Source organism: Triticum aestivum, chromosome 2A, assembly GCF_018294505.1.
Source record: "Triticum aestivum cultivar Chinese Spring chromosome 2A, IWGSC CS RefSeq v2.1, whole genome shotgun sequence".
NCBI lineage: Eukaryota > Viridiplantae > Streptophyta > Magnoliopsida > Poales > Poaceae > Triticum > Triticum aestivum.
The window spans coordinates 141,512,412-141,520,059 of record NC_057797.1 but is presented as its reverse complement, the minus strand read 5'-3'; the positions used below and the strand labels follow the sequence as shown (position 1 = coordinate 141,520,059).

Here is a 7,648-nt window from a genome sequence, read left to right as displayed (position 1 = left end):
TTAATACTCTAGATGCATGCTGGATAGCGGTCGATGAGTGGAGTAATAGTAGTAGATGCAGAATCGTTTCGGTCTACTTGTCACGGACGTGATGCCTATATACATGATCATGCCTAGATATTCTCATAACTATGCTCAATTCTATCAATTGCTCAACAGTAATTTGTTCACCCATCGTAGAATACTTATGCTCTTGAGAGAAGCCACTAGTGAAACCTATGGCCCCCGGGTCTATTCTCATCATATCAATCTCCATCACTTTAATCTTGTTTTGCTTTTTACTTTGCCTTTACTTTTTACTTTGCATCTTTATACCAAAAATACCAAAAATATTATATCTTATTAGATCTCACTCTCGTAAGTGACCGTGAAGGGATTGACAGCCCCTAATCGCGTTGGTTGCGAGTAGCTATCGTTTTGTGCAGGTACAAGGGACTTGAGCGTGGCCTCCTACTGGATTGATACCTTGGTTCTCAAAAACTGAGGGAAATACTTACGCTACTTTGCTGCATCATCCCTTCCTCTTCGGGGAAAACCAACGCAAGCTCAAGACGTAGCACGTAGCGCTTCGGAAGTCCGTAGTTTTGGCTCGGGTGTGGAAGTGTCGGTCGTCCAGAGAGGGCCGGATGTTCGGAGCTTGGAGGTCGTCGGACGTCCGGGGTTCGTCGGTCGTCCGGAGCCTGGGAACTTTGAGTAGTTCTTCTTGTTGTCCCGTGGACTTGGCATCCTCACTGTCTTGTCCGTTGAATGTAGTCGGTCCGTGGCCTTCCTCCAAGCACCTGATCACACATAGGGTTTCCGCTTGAGGTAGTAGCCAATTCTCATGCACGAAAAGTGGTAGTTCGGAGAGGAGTGAGTTCACCTTATCTTTGATAGCCTTCGCTCGGGCTCTTGTCATTGGTCCAAGTGGTGTCATAGGAGATGTAGGTGGGTCCATGGGGATGACCTTGGGATGCTCCACATCACTACTCCCTTCGTTCCATAAGTGTAGTGTCAAAAGCGCTCTTATATTACGGGACGGAGGCAGTACAAACCATAAAGTAACTCCAGTAACTAAGAATTACAACGATATTTTGTTACATCTTCCATTTGGTACAAATCTTTATACTGTAAAATTATGTAAAGACTTGATAAGAAGACCCCACTGCTAATCAAACACAAGCAGCATAAAGCACGAAAAGAAGCTAGGGTTTGAGGGTCAGACTTTGTAGGTTCCCCTTGCCTCCGGTCGTCGTGTTGTGTGATGAGGGGACCTTGGATCTTCATAGCTGCATTCATAAGTTAGATTAAGCATCATTTTTTTGGTTTTCATCCACAATGCGGGGTCAGAGGGTGGGACACTGTTGATAATAAAAGTACTATGGTTCTTCTCCTGTTATGGTGGTGTCTTATGGGGTGGTGGCACATAGCCAGAGAATTTGGGTCTTCGCAGGTTTGGTGGTCCAATCTTCGCAGATTTTAGCTTATGCGCTTGCAAATTTGCTCATATAGACATGATGGACTTGTGTTACTTTTTTGTTGCTTTTGGTGGTATGATTTGTCATAACTTTGGAGTCCTTTAACATTACTAGATGACCCGTTGTGCCAATGGCGCAAAGGGCGAGGGCAAGCCAAGCATTTAGAGCATACACGTTAGAATATTTAGATACCGACTGAGTCATAAGGAAATAGATATTTAGGTATGAAGTTGATATGCAGTGTTATAAGAAAGGCAAGAGATCAGTTTACTGTAGTATGGAAGCTAACTTAAAAATGTAAACAAAAAACATAGACATTTCATGACATCAAACAATTAGGGGTTGTGGTTTAGAAAAAAAAATACATGATGGATCATTGCATACAGCTACGATCACAAAAGGTACACTGTGTTTTCGAATAAATAAAAAGACAACTACTCTTGACTGTCTATAACTATACTTTAATTCTGAGTCGATAAGAAAGCAACTATCCTTGTGGATACCTTTATATGCTTCCAGTGATCCTGTGAACATCTGCTAATATTCCTTAACATAAATCTCACCTTTCATCGTCGTTGTCTCGGTCTTGCTGGAATCATATCCTCTACCCGCAAACTAAAATAACGGTAACAACAAATCCATCTTGAAGGTCTCACCCTGGACTCAGCCCCCGCTGATCTGCACAGGCATGGCATTCCAATAACCAAGCAAACTCAACAATCCACATCATGCATATAATATCTCAACTGGTCTTCTTGAGGAAATTGATAGCACTCTTCAACCTAGTTGATTTATGCACATGAGCTTAATGGGATATGAGAATTAGGTTCCAGCTAGAGTAAATATGCTACTGATGACTGCAGTAATTATGCGGTTCGTTTCAGGGCAACCGTTTCGGCAAAACATAAGTTTGTGTCCAACTTGCCACCTCGCACTGAGTTCCTTGGTAGACTTGTAGCAACACAAGTTTTGACAACATCTGTCTTAGCAACACCCAGCTCCCTTCTTCGAGTAAATTTGGGGAGCATACCTCTTTCCGGCGTAAAGATCTACTCCAACGAGTGAGCTAGCTGACAATGTCGAATGAATAATAGGTCCAAAAATCTTTATAAGATCCAATAGCATTTCCAAAGCAACAATAGCGTTGCTGCAAATTTGAGGCGACGTAGCAGATTAACTTCAGAATGAAATGGATCAGCTATTATATTATTGCAAGCTAAATGTAAAATCATAGTTAGTTGCAAAAGTAAGCTAAATGTTCACACACAGAGGATAGCCAACATCGCCCATGGCACAAAAACACAATATAATGGAAAGTTATGTGTATATTAAAGCCTACTGGAAGTCAAATTTAAAGTAAGCTAGGAGTAGCAGCAAATGGGTTGCAGATAGCACCACTGGCATACAGGGAAAAGTACCTCGGTGTCATATCACAAGTTTTTTAGGACAACCAGCTCTTGCTTTGAGTAGCAAGCAAGAGAAACATGGGGATTTTATACATAATTAGGTTCAATAATATAAGCAGTTTCCAATGCCCTCGCGACGCCTCCCCAGGGCGCCACCAGGGGGAGATCCCTAGAGACGCCAAGCAGCAGGTTCACATGCTGTTGGTGCCATACAGTGACCTATATTCCATGGCTAACTACATCAATGTAGATTCTATGCACTCAGAGGTTGGGATTCAACTGAGTAACTGCTGCCATCTGTAGGTACCGGCTTCTTTCTTCTCTAAACACAGAAGAAAAGGCTACTGTTCAGCTGAATCGTGACCTAGGCCTGGTGTTCTGGTTTGTTGTAGCCTAGGCCTGGTGTTCTGGTTGCAAGTGAACGTAGCAGCAAAAGTGAGTCGTAGCATTGTATGCCTGGCTTGCTTGATGAATTTGTTGTCAGAAGCAACAAAAAAACAGGGTTGAACTATCCATGTGTCTCGCTCTGAACCGAATTACCCCCTCTATTTTATACATGTGTACAAGTGAACTGACACAACATTCTTCTGATTGGAATTTGTTACAGAATAAACAAAATAAAGGGCATCCGTTTCCATCCATGTGAAGTGAATCCACCTCCAAGGGATCAGATTAGAGCACCCCCAAACCAAACCAGTCTAGCAAGCTAGGTGAAAATTAAATCGTTGCAAACAAGCAAGGAAGGAAGGGATGGTCGCCGTCTTACCACTGCTGTTAACTCAATGCTGCAGCAGCCAGCACGGTGCTGCTGTTGGTGCAGGGCGGAAGCTCGTCAGAGAAGGCCGACTGGTCCATGTCGTGGTTGTATTGGTTGCTTGTGTACCCGAATGCCGGCACGCGTCCTTGGAGGTCAAAAACAACAGCATCGTCGTATGAGCTTGAACTTTTCCTGGAAGCATGACATTGACACATGACAAAGTCATCTTGTGCAATGAAAAATGTGACTGGTGTCATCTTCAGTTGTCGATAATATATCTGAAGACATGTGCCTGGGCACCAAAATTCAGCAGGTATGTTTTTACTTGTCGGTTACAGCAAGACTGAATAGGATGAGGAGCTTCACCAATCAAAAGAGATGGTACAGTGGTTGACTAATCAAAAGATCTTCACCAATGTTATAGCGACATTAGGCATAGCACTGACACCAATTTCCAGTTACAACTTCATTACTCAAAAGAGGGGAGCAGCAGGAAGGAAGGAGGTGGAACCTACGGGCGTGAGAGCTGTACAGAGGCGTGTCTGCTCCAGCGCGGTGTGGACGATGACGAGCTGGCGCCCCGGACACACCCACCGGCGCTGGTGCAGTCCCGTACTGGATGCTTACATCCTTGCAGGTCGGGAAAGATGAAGAGGAGCACCGGCATCCATTGCCGCCGTTCTCGAGCAGGACATACTCTATAAATGTATATATCATTCTCCTACATGTTCACAAACAGTAGAATATATTCATTTTTTTTCATAGCATCTCTGAAGAAAATTTCTTGCAATGTATTTTCGAGTTCATCATCAAATTTTCCATCTGTTCTGCATCCGTGCTTTTCATGCCAATTTATACATTATTACCACCTCCAACAATCGATTGCCGCATGTAGAACGAAGAAATTGTAATATTTTCTAACAAATAAGTAATAGCTATGGAAAAGGATCACAAGCATTGGAAGATCTTTAAGACTGGCAAGGAACAAACAGGTTTAAGCTTTTCTAACAAATAACTAACCATGAAAGCCACACTATAACAGCCAGCTATTTCCCCTTACTAAACCCTCTTTTCCAAGCCATATCAAAGCAACTTACTATCTATTATATTATTGTTTTTTCTCTCATCAAGCAGACAGTACATATGAACATCAAAATGCATCTTGCAAGGCTACCACCTAGCATTATCTGTTCATATGTATCATCTGAAGGAAGAAATAGGCTAGCCATTTTTCCAACAATTTGAGGGAGCAAAACAAAGAGATAAAAGATCTGTACCACAACACATAGTTGATTTTGAGCAGTTTTTGTGAAGACATCAACTGCTTGTTCAAAGAGCAGTATGCGCTACGCAAATCTGAAGAATACAGTGGAACTTCAATCGTTAGTAGAAAACAATTGTTCTAGCCTGAATCATAGATAAGCAATTCCCTGTTAAATAGGAATGCATTGTCCGATAGTGCTAAAACAAACAATAGGTTACCCATATGGTCACGTATTTATCAAATAAATCAGTAAAACGGAACAGCAATGCATGTCGATTCTCACAAACCAGCCTAGGAGGCATATGAAGGATAACCAAATAAGCCGGGTGACGGCTATCATTGTCAAGATGCTTACTGCCTCTCCTGCTGTCTCCTGCTCCTTGTCTCCTCCCAGTCAATGACAACCCCGACATCTCCTTCCGGGCAGTGACTGTGGCCTGCAGCACATCCATCCTAGTTAAGAGAAGCAAAAGTACGAGCACAATAATCTTAATATTTATTAGGATCAGAAATGTTTTCCCAAGTGACAAACTTAATATCAGCAACCCCCGCAAAAAAAAGGTTTTACATCTGCAGTGTAGGGAATGATGGGTACCTTGATTAGAACAGATGGTATGATGAGGTGAATACACCTGCAATTATAAGATGGAGACATCAGGTGTGAGCTTACTGGAATACTAATGTTACAATGAACAAGTATAAATTTCCCAAACTTACAGGTTGCGTTATTACTTAAAAAAATGCTTAGCAAGAGAGAAATGTTGATCCTACATAAACATGTCAGGATAATCTAGGAAATAAAGATGAACCGATGTGGCATAAAAGACATGGATATGAGAATAAAAAGGATTGCTATTAAATCTGCTACTATACTCACCGGCAAGAGCACAACAATGGCAAGAGCAATCATAGCAAATCAGGTAACTAAGATAAGCACTGACACAGCCAGAGAATATATGAACAATCAGCATGGTGGACATGCTCATTTCGACATAGTCAGTACATGGTTAACCAAGCAGATGTGAAAAAACTTCACCATCAAGCCACACATCTCATAGATCAATCAAGTACATCCTACAAACTACTTGCGCATCACAAAGGCCAATCACAAGCCTCAACTCAAGCATGCAATTCTACAAACCAGATCTGCACTGTAAAAAATCAATCTTCATCAACAAAAGGAAATGAAAAACATGGAACCAGGCAAAGTCGATAAGTTCAATCAATACACCCAATCCGGCCTATACAGCGCTACCAATGAAAAGGACTAAGATGCCATACCGTCAAACAAAGGCATACTGTTTTGCAATACAATTGTTTGAGTGCTCCTCAAAATAATAGATATGATTCGTGAAGATCTAATGCAACCCTGCAAGTAAAATAAAGCAACATGAGTTAGCTCCAAAGGATATAATCTGATAAGAGATCTCACATTCCTCAAGTAATTCATTTACATGTAATAGAATGAAAGCAAAAGTCTGATTGAGATTTCTGAGCAAGCAAACAAAATATCTGAATATGGTACAATTCATAGTGAATAATTCTTTGTGTTGTTTTCTGTTTTTGGAACATCCCATGGACAAAGAATCATCTTCAATTTCTTGTTGATGTGCTTCAAGCTCCACACAAATTCTGAACAAAATTAGATCTCACACAACTGAGAAATAAAGAGAGGACAATATTTTCACCTTGGCTTGAATCGGCAAACTGGTCGTGGTGACGCCGCCCATGTAGAGAAGCACGCTTGGACAGTGAGGGAGGTGTCTTCACCTGGGGCTTGAATAAATCTGGCCATGTAGGCACAATTTGGGGAGAGAATCGCCTGGGAGGTCGATGGCGAGAAAGGCCGTGGTGGCAGCGAGCGAAAGGGGATCTGGAGTACTCCACGACCAGCACCGCATGGCTGGCGGGCCCCGCCGCCGGAGCGCCTTCGTCCTCGCGCCTCCCACTCATCCCCTCCCTCTTGCTTTCCCCACACCCCGCGCAACTGCAGCGCCGGTGACGCGTAAGGACGACGGACAGGAATGGTGGAGCCCGACCTCACCAGCACAGAACGACGCTGGCTGGTGACCCTCTCCCGTATGCTGCTGCACCTCCATCTCATCTGCGTCGTCACCCTTCGCCTATAGGTCATCGTCTCCGTCGGAGAAGCCTCAGATCCAGCGGGATACAGGATAGGAGTGCAGCATGGGTGGATGGGGGAAGGACGGCGGAGCAGGAGAGAGAGGAGGAAGAGAAGGAGAGGCAGCGGCGGCTAGGAGGGAGGTCGAAGAGGAGGGTGGGTCGCGTGCGGGTGGGGAGGGCGCGGCGGCGGCAGGAGAGGAGGCGGGGGTCATGGTGGAGACGCGGGTTAGGTGTCGCTAGCTACAGCTGCTCGCCCGCTTCTTTTTCTCTCTCGCTTCTCTACTTGCACGGGACGCAATGCTCGCGTCACTATTCATAGCGACACGTGAACGGCGCGAGCCTGCCTAGCACCCCCTTCATCCTTTGTATGTTCAATGGCGAAGATCTTGTATATTTCGATGACATGTACAATCAGGAAATCATTCCTTAGCCAAGTACATTTAGCTATAACAGTTTCTCTTTTTTTTGGATGGATAACTCGAGGAATCTATTCGTGCAGGTATACGAGTGGCCGCCGGTATGATCTATTGTGGTTTGTATCTCATGGATGTATAGAAGAAACCAGTAATCGACCGAGTATGTAGTACTAATTTTCTAAAAACAAGGGAATGACTAGGGGGCAGTCGACTGAAATTTAGTT

At 43.6% G+C, this 7,648-nt stretch overlaps 1 long non-coding RNA gene across 4 annotated transcripts; it reads right to left on the bottom strand.

Annotated features, from left to right (window-relative positions):
- Nucleotides 1–1,723: 1,723 nt before the first annotated feature.
- LOC123188032 (uncharacterized) lies at nt 1,724–7,281 on the bottom strand. Of its 4 annotated transcripts, XR_006494298.1 has the most exons (8): nt 6,573–7,281; nt 6,166–6,253; nt 5,480–5,516; nt 5,240–5,321; nt 4,898–4,976; nt 4,136–4,341; nt 3,630–3,812; nt 1,724–2,604 (listed from the first exon to the last, which is right to left on the bottom strand). It is a non-coding gene; the product is annotated as an uncharacterized lncRNA (long non-coding RNA). The 4 variants fall into 4 exon arrangements; XR_006494299.1 differs by having other exon boundaries at nt 4,898–5,321; XR_006494297.1 differs by lacking the exon at nt 4,898–4,976 and having other exon boundaries at nt 6,573–7,280.
- Nucleotides 7,282–7,648: the final 367 nt, after the last annotated feature.